Below are 14,432 nucleotides of genomic sequence, written 5' to 3'. Positions count from 1 at the left end.
CTGAAGCATCTTTCTAGCTCCTGTTTCTTTTTTTTAAGATTTATTTATTTCATTTATATGAGTACACTGTTGCCGTCCTCAGACACACCAGAAGAGGGCATTGGATCCCATTACAGATAGTTGTGAGCCTCCATGTGCTTGCTGGAAATTGAACTTAGGACCTCTAGGAAGAGCAGTCAGTGCTCTTAACCACTGAGCCATCTCTCCAAGCCCTAACCCCTGTTTCTTATCACTACCCTATGGTGAAAAGAATCTTCCTTTGTGTCTATGTGGAGATACCTGTGACACCACTAGGTGGGACCTGTTTTTTAGATGAACTCATATTGATTTAGGGTATAGTACTCTATAACTATAAGTTATAGTTGGACAAATTGGTTATAGACAGAAGCTGGGGAACCCTGTGGTTGAATTAGGGAAAGGCTGGAAGAAGCTGAGGAAGAGGGTGACCCCATAGGAACACCAGCAGTCTCAACTAACCTGGACCCCTGAGATCTCTCAGACACTGAGCTACCAACCAGGCAGCATACACCGACTGCTCTGAGGCCCCTAACACAGATATAGCAGAGGACTGCAGGGTCTGTCCTCAGTGAGAGAAGATGCACCTAACCCTTAAGAGACTTGAGGCCCCAGGGAGTGGGGAGGTCTGGGGTGGAGGGGGTGGGGACATCCTCTTGGAGACAGGGAGGAGGAATGGGATGAAAAAATATCAGAGGGTTGTGGGGAAGAAATCTCGAGGGCGGGAGGAAGAGGGAGTCCGGCGGCCGGTCCCGCGGCGGTCTGGCATCAGGGTCCCGGGCGGGCTTCCCACGCCGCCAGCGGAGGGTCCTACGTTGGTACAGCCGCTGTGGGCTGGCGGTGGGCGGCTCAAGTTTCCAAAGGCTGGGAACCTGGCAGGTGGAAGATCAGGCGAAAAGTGGAGTCCAGTTTCCAAAGCTTTTATTGTTCATGGCATGGTAAATGGATGTAGTTGGTATGCGCTTCCCCCCCACCCCCAAAGGCCAGGGGAGCCCAATTTTATAGGGAGGGGAAAAAGGGAGGGAATAACTTAATTAGCTGCGCCCCTGGCCTTTTGATAATTCATTAATATTTAAATCTCTGGAGGTGGAGACTTGTTAATCACGCCCTCTACCTGTGTATTACGTGACTGAAGGTGGCAGGTTAAATGGAGTTACCTCATCCAAGGCCCAACAGAGGGTAGACCAGGAAGAGGATAATGACTGGACTATTAAAAAAAGATTAAATAATAATAATAAGAAGAAGAAGAAGAAAGAGTTCAAACACAATAAAGGAAAGAAAAAACCCTCTGTCTTGAAAAAAAAAAACAAAAACAAACAAGCAAAAAGGAGTGTTTGGTTATTTTACCAGGGTCTATTTGGAGACAGCCGCTCACTAGGCCAGGCTTCAGCCAGAAAGCCTCCCATTCTCAGCGCGGTTACAGCAGCCAGAACAACTATGAGTTGAAATGCTATTCCTTTACCTTCTTTGTGTGTGTGTGTATGTGTGTGTGTGTGTGTGTGTGTGTGTGTTCAGCTCTGCCTCAGCTTTTCCCCCTTTGCTTGGCTTTACCTCATTTCTGCCTCTTCTCTCTTCCCTTTCTCCTCTCCCTGGATGTATTAGGAGTTAATCTTAGGCACAACACATAGATCTACAGAACACAGACATCAGTGGCAGGTCAGCATGTGTCCTCAGACTACAACATGCTGTGTTGGCAGTGAGCTTCAGAGAATGTGAACCTAACAGAGGAAAGTCTGGTTCACTCTGTATATCCCCTTCACTCAAGAGGAGCTGTTGAATTACGTCGTAAAAGACAAGGGAGATGGCTAGGTGGGTAAAGTGCCTGAACCCCAGAACCCACATAAAGCTGAATACAATAATGTGCATCTAAAACCCATATGCACTTCAGTGAGATAAGAGGAGATTCCAAAGAAGCTTGTGGGCCAGTTAGCTTGGCATCTGCAGCTGTGAACTGCAAGAGACCCTTGTTTCAAACAAGACAGAAAGCAAGAACTAATACTAGCCAAAGTTGTCTTCTGACCTTGATACGTGAACCTTGGCATGAGTGCCTGCACTTATACACATAAACACACACACCCTAAAAGCAGAAGAAAGAGGAGGGAAAAAGGAAAGAGGAGGAAGAAGGAGAGGAGGAATAGGTGCTGATGTAATGCTTCGCATTGGTCTGTCCTTAAAGGAGCCAGCACATGAATCACCTCATCTCAAAGATGCATTCATAATGAAATGCATCAACAACAATGTTACCTGCAGGCAAGACTGTGGAGAGCTTTGGGGGCCACTTGACAGGAATCTGACATTGGCCAAGGACAAGGAAATGGGCTTCAGGCAGGAATCTAATTTTAGGCTAAAACAGAGAAGTAGTTTCAGTCAGGAATCTAAGTCTTAGGCTAGAACAAAGAAGTAGGCCTCAGGCATTGACTATGACTGTGGGCTAGGACAGGGAAGTAGGTTCACATATTTTGGTCATCCTGATGAGCCCTTAGAAACAGTGATCATGATGTAAAACCCAAATGAAAAGGACCTCACCGATCCCTGGAGAACTGCAGACGCACCCCAAATCACTCACGAGAAACACAACTTGATGCAATCACAAGAGGTTTACTGGCTAGCCAGGGCTGTTTTCCCAAAAGCCCAGAGAAATTCAGCCAAGAACAAAAGAAGTTTACAGCTTTTAAGGGGGAATCTACCAACCAGGTGGGGGTGGAGTTAGGGAAGGGGGGAAGGCTGAGAGTGGAGTTAGGGAAGAGGGAAGGAGGGGGAACAGGTCACTAGGTCATCGATACATTTGATCTCAAATTCTTAAGATGGATGGTGTGTCACTTTATAATTGGCTATTTCGAACTAGTTTCACACTATATATCATGAGCTCCAGTTCAAGGGGTCAGGCTAATCTTGAATTTTTAGCATCCTGGCACCAGTTGTCTCAGGGCTGTTAGTTCAAAGCGTGGCCAGGCTAATCTCGGGCCCATAGCATCCTGACACCATACATCTTAGGGTTTGTTTAGTTAGGGCCATCTGTTCAAATGCTCAGCTAATTTCCTGGGACTGAGGCGACACAGTGTTTGACTTACAGGTTTTTATGTCTTTGCTTTTAAGAGTAGGGTTCAGGGGATCAACTTATGATTTTTCTATCTTTCAATGAGAGTGATCACAAGATTTTGTTTATTGCCCTGTTTGTTCCTTGACTATTTGCATTTATTGTAGTGCTGGTTCCTCAACCTAGAACTGACCTAAATACTTGCATGTAATTAAAATGGTTTAAAAGAAAATTGAGAAAGAAATAAACCTTCCTCAGCCTTCAGCCTCAGAACTGGCTGAGGTCATGCTGCAATATTGTCTAATCGTCTTTTTTTTTTTTTTTTTTTTTTTACGTTTTTTTTTTTATATATACAGTGTTCTGCTTGCATATATACTTACAGGCCAGAAGAGGGCACCAGATCTTGTTATAGATGGTTACGAGCTGCCATGTGGTTGCTGGGAATTGAACTCAGGACCACTGGAAGGGCAACCAGTGCTCTTAACCTCTGAGCCATCTCTCTAGCCTGTGTCTTTTTTCTTTTTAATCCTCACTCCTGTGCTGGAGAACCTGTTGTCTGACTGGGCTGGCTTGGTCACAAGATCCCAGAGTAAGGCAGGTAACATCACTGTTACTTAGGAAAGTCATTCTTCACCACTCATTACTGACCACAGACTTTCTTATCTAACAGAAAGTCTCAAGGGCAAAAAGAAGAATTTACAAGCAAGGTGTGTGGCATTTAATGGGACAACATTCTCACAGGAAACTTTGGATAGTTTTGGAGACTTAAAACCTTAAAGAAACAATATCAAAGAGAAAATCCACTTATAATTGTTTACATGTCCATGTATATGTATACGAATAGGTGTAGGAGATCAAATGCCTCTACAGAGAAAACATTAAGATACCAAAGATAGAAGACACTAGACGATGAAAAGACCTCCCCTGCTCATGGACAGGCAGAATTCCTAATGTTAAAATGGCTAGATTACGTAAAGCAATCCACAGATTTGATGCAATCTTTATTAAAAATCTTAATGACATTCTTCACAGTACTAGAAGAAACAATGCTAAAACTCATAGGAGATCACACAAGACTTAGAATAGCAAAACCAGTCCTTAGCAGAAAAGGCCATGTTGGAAGCATCATGATACCCAATCTCAAATGATATTACAGTCATGGCAACAGCAACAAGCCCACAAAACCCAGAATGGCACTAATGTAAAAACAGACATGTAGAGCAGTCAAATAGAATAGAAATCACCCCACGTGGTGTGTGGTCAAAAACACACATTGCAAGGTCTGGAGAGATGGCTCAGTGATTAAGTTAAGCACACTGACTGCTCTTCCAAAGGATCCAAGTTCAAATCTCAGCACCCACATGGCAGGTCACAACTGTCTGTAACTCCAGGTCCAGGGGAATTTGACACCCCAACACAGACATACATGCAGGTAAAACACAGGTACACATAGAATAGGAATAAATAAATAAAACATTTTTTAAAAAGCCAGGCATGGTGGTGCACATTTTTAATCCTAGTGCTCTAAGGGCAGAGGCAGGCAGATCTCTGTGGCTTCTGGGCCAGCCTGGGCTACAGAGTGAAACCTTGTCTCAAAAACAAACAAACAAACGAACAAATGAACAAACAAATAAACAAAAATTATAGAAAAGACAACATCTTTAGCAAATCTCTCCAGGAACACTGAAGTCTGCATGTTGAAGACAAAAGTAGATTCACACCTCTCACCCTGTGCAAAAATCAATTTTAAATATATCAAAGACCTTAGACCAGATGCTTTGACACTGTTAGATAGAAAACACTTCGGGATAATAGACATAGGCAAGGACCCACTGAAAACGTCTTGGATAGCACATTAAATGATCCAAAGACCTAACAAGCAAGATTACATAAAACTAAAAGCCTTCTCTATGAAAACAGAAACACTCTACAGTGTGAAGAGACATCATGCAGAATGGGGAAAAACCTTGTGTGATTATACAACAAACAGAGGATTAATATACAGAATATATAAAGAACTCTGAAGATTAAACAAAAATATATGAGCTAATAAACTGAATAGGCAGTTCTCAGAGCCAGAAACACAAAAGGCTGTTAAATAGAAGAAAAGGTATTCAGAGAAGTGCTAACTAAACCTCCCATGAGTCTGGGCACAGTGGTGCATGCCTTTAATCCTAGCATTCGGCAGGCAGATCTCTGTGAATTCAATCCAGCCTCCTCTACAAAGTGAATTCCAAGACACCCAGAACTGTTTAAACAAAGAAACTTGGTCTTGTAAACCAAAAACTGGCTCTGAGGTTGAGAGCACTGGCTTCTCTTTCAGAGGTCCTGAGTTCAATGTCCAGCAACCATATAGTGGCTCACAACCATCTATAATGGGATCTGATGCCCTCTTCTGTCTGATGCCTCTTCTGTCATGTACGCACACAGGCAAATAGAGCACCCATATACCTAAAATACACAAATAAAATTTAAATATAAAAAAATGTATGGTGGTGCACGCCTTTAATCCCAGCACTTGGGAGACAGAGGCAGGTGGATTTCTGAGTTCGAGGCCAGTCTGGTCTACAGAGTGAGTTCCAGGACAGCCAGGCTTACACAGAGAAACCCTGTCTCGAAAAACCAAAAAAAAAAAAAAAAAAAAAAAAAAAGTAAAAAGTAAAAAAAAAAAAAAACAGCTATGAGAGTCTACCTTATCACAATCGTAATGGCTAAAAGAGTATCAACAAATGCTGGTGACGATGTGGGGTGAGAGGTATCCTTAACACCACTGGTGGGAGTGTAAACTTGTACAGTTACTATAGAAATCAATATGGTTTCTCGGAAAAATTGACAATAAGACCACCATACAACCCAGCTACGCTACTCCTTGGTATATACCTGAAGGACTCTTAGGTCAATATACCAGAGAGATGCCTGCTCGTCCACATCTATTGCTCCCTTATTCACAATGGCCAGGAAACTAAACCAGCCTAGATGTCCATCAAATGTGATGTGTGTGTACATAACAGAATTTTATGCAGCCAGGAAGGAACTCAAAATCATGGTGTCTGCTGGAGGTCATTGTGTTAAATAAACTAGATTCAGAAAGATGAATATCATGTTTTCTTTCAAATGTAGAGCCTAGATTTAAAATATGTATATGTGCCTCTGTGTGTGTGCCCGTGTGTGTATGTGTGTGTGTGCGCGCGCGCGCGCGCGCGAGTGCGTGTTTATTTATATATGGGGGGGTCACTAAACCATTTATAATGGGATCTGATGCTCTGTTCTATCTGATGAGGGGATCATGAGAGGCGGGTATGAGAATTAGGAGGGGAAAAAGTGCATAATGAAACAACAAAGGAGACATGGGGACTTGTGGAGAGCCACACCGACACCGCGCGCCCTAAAGATGGCGCCTGTCGGATGCGCCAGAGCAGTACAACTCCTGGCTGGGCGGAGAGATGGGAGGACTTAGCAATCACCTGACCTGTTGCTGGGCCCGAGCCTATGGCTTGCAGTGGCGTGATGTGGCGTGCTGGGATGTCATTTCAGGGATATAAGGCTCACCCTAGGAGGAGGAGGGAGCCATCAGATCGCCCCGGGGCTCACCCATTTCTTTCAAGGCCTGAGTAAATTGCTGTTGGAAGGAACTGTTGTGCGTGTCTTTCTTCCCGCTGGTCGGGAGCTCGGCGCGCCACAGGGACTAACTGGGAGACAAGGAGGAAGCAGTTGGGGGGCAGTGGAAGATGACAAGGGCAGTGTGGGCGGCAAGGAGAGAAAATTCCTTGTAGCGTCACACTGATGAGATGAAACTCATTACCTTGTGTGCTGACTGTTAGTGATCAAATGCCTCACTAAAGCAAGCAAAGGAGGAGTTTGTTTTGACTCACTGTGTGAGGTTGCTGGCGGTTGCGGTGGGAAAGTCTGGGCAGCAGGATCTCGAGGCAGAAGGTCGCCTTGCATCCACAGTCGGGAAGGAGAGGAGGAGATAAACAGTGGGGCTAGGTTCACTTTAGCCTTTTTATCAAGTCTGAGATCCCAGCCCTTTGGTGGTACCACCTATGCTTAGACTGCGTCTTCCTACCTCATAACCTAATCTAGATAATTCCCCCATGGACAAGCCCAGATGCTGGTTTTCTTGCTGATTCTAAATCCCATTAATATTAACTTTATACTAATCTGAAAGTTTAATTAAAATGATAAGCCAGAGTAGCAGTACACTCCTTCAGACCTAGCATTCTGAGACAACAGCAGGCACATCTCTGAATTTGAGGCTAGCTTGGTCTACATAGTGACTTACAAGACCGGGTCAGAACTACATAGTGAGTCCTTGTTTCAATAATAAGGAATAGAAAGACGGCTCAGCAGTTAAACACTGACTGCTCTTCCAGAGGTCCTGAATTCAATTCCCAGCAACCACATGGTGGCTCACAACCATCTGTAATGGGATCAGATGCCCTCTTCTGGAGTGTCTGAAGACAGCAACATTGTACCCATAAATAAAACAAATAAATCTTTAAAAAAAAAAAAATTGCCAGGCAGTGGTGGCGCATGCCTTTAATCCCAGCACTTGGGAGGCAGACAGGCGGATCTCTGAGTTCGAGGCCAGCCTGGTCTACAGAGTGAGTTCCAGGATAGCCAGGGCTATACAGAGAAACCCTGTCTCAAAAATAAAACAAAAAAGAAAAACAAATATTGCATAGCTAAATAAAACATGTCTGCTGACTACGACAACCCCCACACTGGACAACCCCTGCACCCCGCACCCCGCACCCCGCACCCCGCACCCAACACACACACACACACACAAAGCCTTACCTATCACAGAGATCTCAAAGAGATTGCTGGGACCTGAGGCTCGATAGGGAGCCTTTGCCTGATAGGAAACACAGCTGTATTGCCCGGAGTCTCTGGTGGTCTGGTTCTGAAGAGAGAAGTCTAACACCATTCCTGTTGAGCTCTTCATCTGCACAGGAGTGTCCCACCTTCAGCAACGCAAACCGTATAGGTCCGAGGACACTGCCTGCTTTCTGGCACTGCAAAGTCACCTTGCTTCCTACAATCACTGTGCCCCGGTAGGCTTGGAAGGAGGGCTTAGGTAAGTACCCTGGAAGAGAAAGCGGCTCTGAGCTCAAGGGAAGAAGCTGTGGGCCCTGTGCTTATTCGTGTTCTTTTGTTTGTTTGTTTGTTTGTTTTCAAGAACCGGGTTTCTCAACGTAGCCCTGGTTGTCCCAGGACTTGCTCTGTAGACAAGGCTGGCCTCAAACTCAGAGATCCACGTGCCTCTGCCTCCTGAGCGCTGGGATCAAAGGCGTGTGCCAACACTTCCGGGAGAGGTTTTTTGTTCTGTTCTTTTGTTTCCGTTTGTTTTGTTTTTTCATTCTTGCTCTTGTGGCAGCGATCTCACGAACCTCATCCCTCTCACATTCTATTGTGACTCTAGGACACATTTTCCCCTCCCACAAGCCCTGGGTGGAGCCACATTCCTGCTCCTCTTTGCTCTGGAGATTCCCTTTACTTCCTCCCTTCTTCTAGTCCCTCCCTCACCCCCTGTCCGGCTCTCTGAGGTAGACAGTCCTCACCTGTGACCAACAGGAAAAGGGCATCGCTGGGCTGTGATGGTGTGTCATGGGATCATTTGTTGTAGTATTCACAGGTGTAGCGTCCACCATCATTCTGTCATAGCTCACTGATATTGAAGAATGAAAAATTATAAAAATCATTTTATAGAATATATACATATATAGATGCTTTTTAAGTTCTTTTAGGGACATGGAAATTTTTCTCTGAAACAAGCCAGGCCAGTTTCAGGAACTGGCTGTAAAGAATGAAAGTCATTCAGGTGGTAAAAACACAATGACAGGGCTGTGGCTTTACGGCTGGAGCTAGTGAGAAATAGTTGATAAATAGTTGGTAAATGACAGAGTAGGGCAGTGACATGGTGAAACCACATTTTTGAGAAAAATGATTGTACTGAGTAATTTCCATGGCTATTAACCTTTCAGGGTGGGTTTCTCTGAAATGTTTCACTATTCTTATGTTATATATCCTTGACAACCCCTCACCCCCTCCCCACTCCCCTGGTTTGTGGATTTCCTGTTTAAAAGACCCCTTAGCCCACCATTCGGGGCTAAATCTTGCTCTTGAGTTGCCAGCCAACTTCCCTAATAAAGCCTCTGCCAATTGCATCCAGGTACAGTATCTTGCGAGAGTTCTTGGGTGGCCGCGATTTCCCGAGACTTGACTGAGGGTCTCCCTAATTTGGGGGTCTTCAATATAAAAATCAGCCACCTCCTCTGTCAAATTATATGGCTTCATAAAATCCAGAATGAAAGCTTCCTTTTTGAGGATGAAGTGTTTACCTGGGGTAGCCTCTTACATCACATTGTCAAGTTGCTCTTGGTGGAAAGCACTGTGCTGGGCCAGGCACTGAGGCTGGGCTTGGGAAGAGGCCCTGGAAGGAAACTGCCCTGAGATTTATCTGAGATAGCCCAGATAACAACATGCTTGTTATGCAGTCGCAAATACCTGACTTGGACTTCTGGAAGTTTAATTAAAAAAAAAAAATCAGGGTTTGGTAGTGCATTCTTGTAATCTTGTAATTTCTTGTAATCTCATTGCTAAGGAAGTGAAGATGAAGACCCCCAAATTAGGGAGACCCTTACTCAAGTCTCAGGAAATCTCGGCCACCCAAAAACTCTCGAAAGACACAGTACCTGGATGCAAATGGCAGAGGCTTTATTAGGGAAATTGGCCTGCGGTCAAACCACAAGCTCTCTCCCAAGAGCAAGGTTTGGCACTGAGTGGTGGGTAAGGGGTCTTTTAAAGAGCAAAACCACAAACCAGGGGAGTGGGGAGGGGGGAGGGGTTGCCAAGGATACATAACATAAGAATAGTGAAACATTCCAGAGAAACCCACCCTAAAAGGTTAATAGCCATGGAAATTACTCAGTACAATCATTTTCTCAAAAATGTGGTTTCACCATGTCACTGCCCTACTCTGTCATTTACCAACTATTTATCAACTATTTATTCTCACTAGCTCCATCTGTAAAGCCACAGCCCTGTCATTGTGTTTTTACCACCTGAATGACTTTCATTCTTCACAGCCAGTTCCTGGAACTGGTCTGGCTTGTTTCAGAGAAAAGTTTCCATGTCCCTAAAAGAACTTAAAAAGCATCTATATATGTATATATTCTATAAAATGATTTTTATAATTTTTCATTCTTCAAAGACAGATGGATCTCTGGACTTCCAGGTCAGCTAGTCTAGATTAATTGACAGGCCTTGGAACCAATGAGAGACTTTGTCTCAAAAAAAAAAAAAATTACAGCACCACCATTACCCCCAAATAAAATAAAATAAGATAAAATAAAGGATGGAGGACTCCTGAAAAATAACATGTTGTTGACTTCTGGTTTCTACATGCATGCACATATGCATGTGGACTACACACAAAAGATATAAAAGGGGGAAGAAAAACAGGGTTTTTTGGGGAAGGATGAAGGAGTTTGTCTGAAGAACCACTTACCATTTTCAGGAATGTCTGTTTGCCCAACACACAGCCGGGGGTGGGGAGGAGAATCACTCATGAGGCACAAGTTCCTGCCTGGAGTCACATAGTCATCCTCCCTGGTCCTGAGAAGCACTATCATGTTACCACTTGGGGTCTCCCTCTCAGGAGCTGCGTGCTTCCTACTCTGAACTGTAGCTTCATCTTGTTTCTGGGATTGACCATTATCATCTTGTTGCTCTTATTCCAAGGGTTCCATCAGCTTGTTCCAGCTTACAGTCCTATAAACTCCCCCAAACCTTTCCAATGTTCTTCCCTATCCCCAAGCTTCATAAGTCACCATGTCTGCTGGACCATGGGTCACATTGTCTGGGTCATTACTTCTCCTCCAGGGAAGGGGCATGAGCCTTGTAGGAAACTGGGGAGAAAAGAAGTTAACATACTCCTGATGGTATCAAGATCCCATGGGGGAAGATCGGCATGCTGGCTCTTGCCTTTAATCGATGGGCTGGAGAGATGGCTTTAGGGTTACGAGCACAGACAGCTCTTCTAGCGGTCCTGAGTTCAATTCCCAACAACCACATGGTGGCTCACATCCATCTGTAATGGGATCTTCTGCTCTCTTCTGGTGTGTCTGAAGACAGCTACAGTGTGCTCATATACATAAAACAAATAAATAATTCTTTTTTGTTGTTGTTGTTGTTTTGTATTTCGAGACAGGGTTTCTCTGTATGGCCTTGGCTGTCCTAGAACTCACTCTGCATACCAGGCTGGCCTCGAACTCAGAAATCCTTCTGCTTCTGCCTCCCAAGTGCTGGGATTAAAGGTGTGCGCCACAATTGCCCAGCAATAAATGTAATAAAAATAAGTCTATGATAAAACTCCTCATGTCTCCACCTGGTGTCACATACAGATGGCAAATGGGTGCTGAGGAGAATCAGTCTCTTCCAGGGATGAGCTCCCCCATAGGTTGTCCAATGCCAAGTGGTCATTCCTAAACAAATATCCATGCAAGTAAAGCGACATGGACTCAGTAGGTTATATATATATATATATATATATATATATATATATATATATATGTGTGTGTGTTTGTGTTTATATGTTTATATGTGTGTATATGCATGTATATATGCACCTATATATGATATATGTATATATTTGCTCAATATATGTGTATATATGTATGTACATACATATGTGTGTATATACATATATATGCTCATACACATACAAACACACACACACACACACATATATATATATATATATATATATATATATATATATATATATATGCAACAGTAATTAAAGAAGAGATCATGGATTGGGAAGTCAGACATGTAAGGAGTTGGAAGGAGATGGTGGGCAGGAGTGGTACAGATGCAGTGTTCCAGTATGATCTTATCAGAAAGAAAACATTAAACTAAAAAAAACAAAGCCCTTCAAACACATTGTCTGTGAAATTCACTCTCCAAGTTCATGTAACCAAGCATCCAGAAACCACTAGCCCAAGTTGCCTTTGGGGTTGTAGACTGTCCCAGTACCTAACCTTACTTACACCCTGAGAAAGCTTCTGTCAAAAAGAAAAAAAGAATTAAAAGAGGTAGGTGTTGAGACATTCCTTTAATCCCAGCACCCAGGAGGCAGAGGAAGACAGGCAGATCTCTAGCCTGGTCTACAGAGCAAGTTCCAGGATAGCTAGCCTACACAGAGAAACCCTGTCTCAGCGAGAGAGAGAGAGAGAGAGAGAGAGAGAGAGAGAGAGAGAGAGAGAGAGAGAGATGGAGGAAGAAGAAGAAGGAGGAGGAGGAGGAGGAGGAGGAGGAGGAGGAGGAGGAGGAGGAGGAGGAAGAGGAAGAGGAGGAAGAAGATGAGGAGGAGGAGAAGGGAGGAAGGGAGGGAGGGAAGGTGGGGGGGGAGAGCCAACCCTACCTTTGCTTAGTTAGAGTTTCTTTTTTCTTTTCTTTTCTTTTCTTTTCTTTTCTTTTCTTTTCTTTTCTTTTCTTTTCTTTTCTGTGTGTGTGTGTGTGTGTGTGTGTGTGTGTGAGAGAGAGAGAGAGAGAGAGAGAGAGAGAGAGAGAGAGAGAGAGAGAGCGCACTTCTCTGTGCACTTCTCTGGAACTCACTCTATTGGGCAGACTGGACTTGAACTGAGAGATCCACCTGCCTCTGCCTCCTGAGTGCTGGGATGAAAGGTGTGCACCACCACTCCCTGGCTTATTTGCAGTTCTTATTGCTGCTATTAAAACACCATGCTCGAAAGCAACTTAGGGAATGAAGGGCTTGTTTCAGCTTACTGAAAGTCTAAAATCAGCAATAGGCCTGACTTACATGCCTGCTAACACAAAGTCTTGGGTCTCTATGGAAAAAACACTGAAACAGAGGGCTATAAACTATTGTAAACAGGCAGCTTTTGTGGAAATCTACCAGCCTGAGTAGTCATAGACCTTGTAAATAGGCAGCCTTTGGCAGATAGTACCAAATTAGATAAGGACAAGTGAATCATAGGCAGAGTCATAGTGACCTGACCCCTGAACCTTCACCCAGCTGATACCCTGTTCTGAAAGATATCTGTACTCCCCCTGAACACCTATGCTCCTGTGTCATCCCCTTCCCCACATCTTGCATTTTTGTGTTTATAACCCCCATGTTAAAAAGTAAAAATTATGATTTGATAAAAAAAAAAACAAACAAACAAACCCACAGTGTACCCCTGGTTTCGCTGACTTAGCTCCTCCTGACAATCTATTTTCTTGTTCTTAGAAATACTTTGAATTATAAAACGTTATTGTGGTTTTTGTTAGTATGCTGGGTAAAAAGATTTTTATTGATCTCATTTTAAACTTCAAAGTTTGTAGTGAGTTAAAATGTCCTTTAACATAATTATAGGTCATATTTATTTTCGTATTGTAAAATGCTAGTTGATCTGTTGAACATTTTTAAAAAACTGGATTCCTTTTTGAGAATTTCATATATGAACACTGTCTTTGCATAATTTTCCCCTTTCTCTCCTTCCTCCCACTTTTCCCAACCCCTCATACTTTTTAAATACATCTTATTATTTATTGTTTATATATGCATGTGTATAAGTATATATGTTTATACAAATATTGATAAATAAAGTGTTTTGAAAAAAAAAAAGAATGCATGTGGTCCAACTCTAGCTATACGGGGAAACTGCAGGCAAAACTCAGTCACAGAAAAATCCAGAATAGATTATCTAAGAGGAAGCAGAAACTGACTGGAGAGAGGAGGGCCAAGAGAACTTTTAGGAGTGCTACAAGAGTCTAGTTTTTATCTACACAATGTGTACACCAAGGTGGGAGAAAAAGATCTGGTAAATAATAGATAGGCATGGCGGATGATAGCTAATAGATGGATGATGAGAAACAAATAGAAGAAAAGATAGATAGATAGATAGTCAGACAACGTCATAGTTTGGACTCGGTATGGCTATTTTCAGCTTAAGAGATCAGGCAACTTTGAAAGGTGGGGCCTAATAGAAGGTCTTGAGTCTCTGGAAGTGTGCCTTTGAAGGTGCTAGCAATATCCTAGCTTTTTTTCTGTTTTCTCTCTTCACAAGAAAACTGGCTTTTCTTCACCATCTAATTCTGCCATGATAAGCTGTCTCCACAGAGGCCCCAAACAGTGGTACCAACCAATCAGACTGAAACCTCAGAAACCCCGAGCAAAAATGAAACTTTCCTTTTTATAAGTTGATTTATCCTGAGTATTTATTACAGAAACAAAAAGCCAACTGCCATACATCTCTAGGTAGAGGGCTATAATGTCCCTAAAATGTGTCCTAAGATTTGTACAGTTTGCTTTGTTAATGATACCACTCATTTTAGAAAATTAGGATACAAACATAGGTGAGTACTT

At 43.2% G+C, this 14,432-nt stretch overlaps 1 pseudogene; it reads right to left on the bottom strand.

Annotated features, from left to right (window-relative positions):
* Nucleotides 1-1,358: 1,358 nt before the first annotated feature.
* Nucleotides 1,359-10,689, bottom strand: LOC143440596 (T-cell-interacting, activating receptor on myeloid cells protein 1-like; annotated as a pseudogene).
* Nucleotides 10,690-14,432: the final 3,743 nt, after the last annotated feature.

Source organism: Arvicanthis niloticus, chromosome 30 (genome assembly GCF_011762505.2).
Source record: "Arvicanthis niloticus isolate mArvNil1 chromosome 30, mArvNil1.pat.X, whole genome shotgun sequence".
Taxonomy (NCBI): Eukaryota; Metazoa; Chordata; class Mammalia; order Rodentia; family Muridae; genus Arvicanthis; species Arvicanthis niloticus.
Note: the sequence above shows the minus strand (reverse complement) of the source record. Positions and strands in the feature narration are given on the sequence as shown.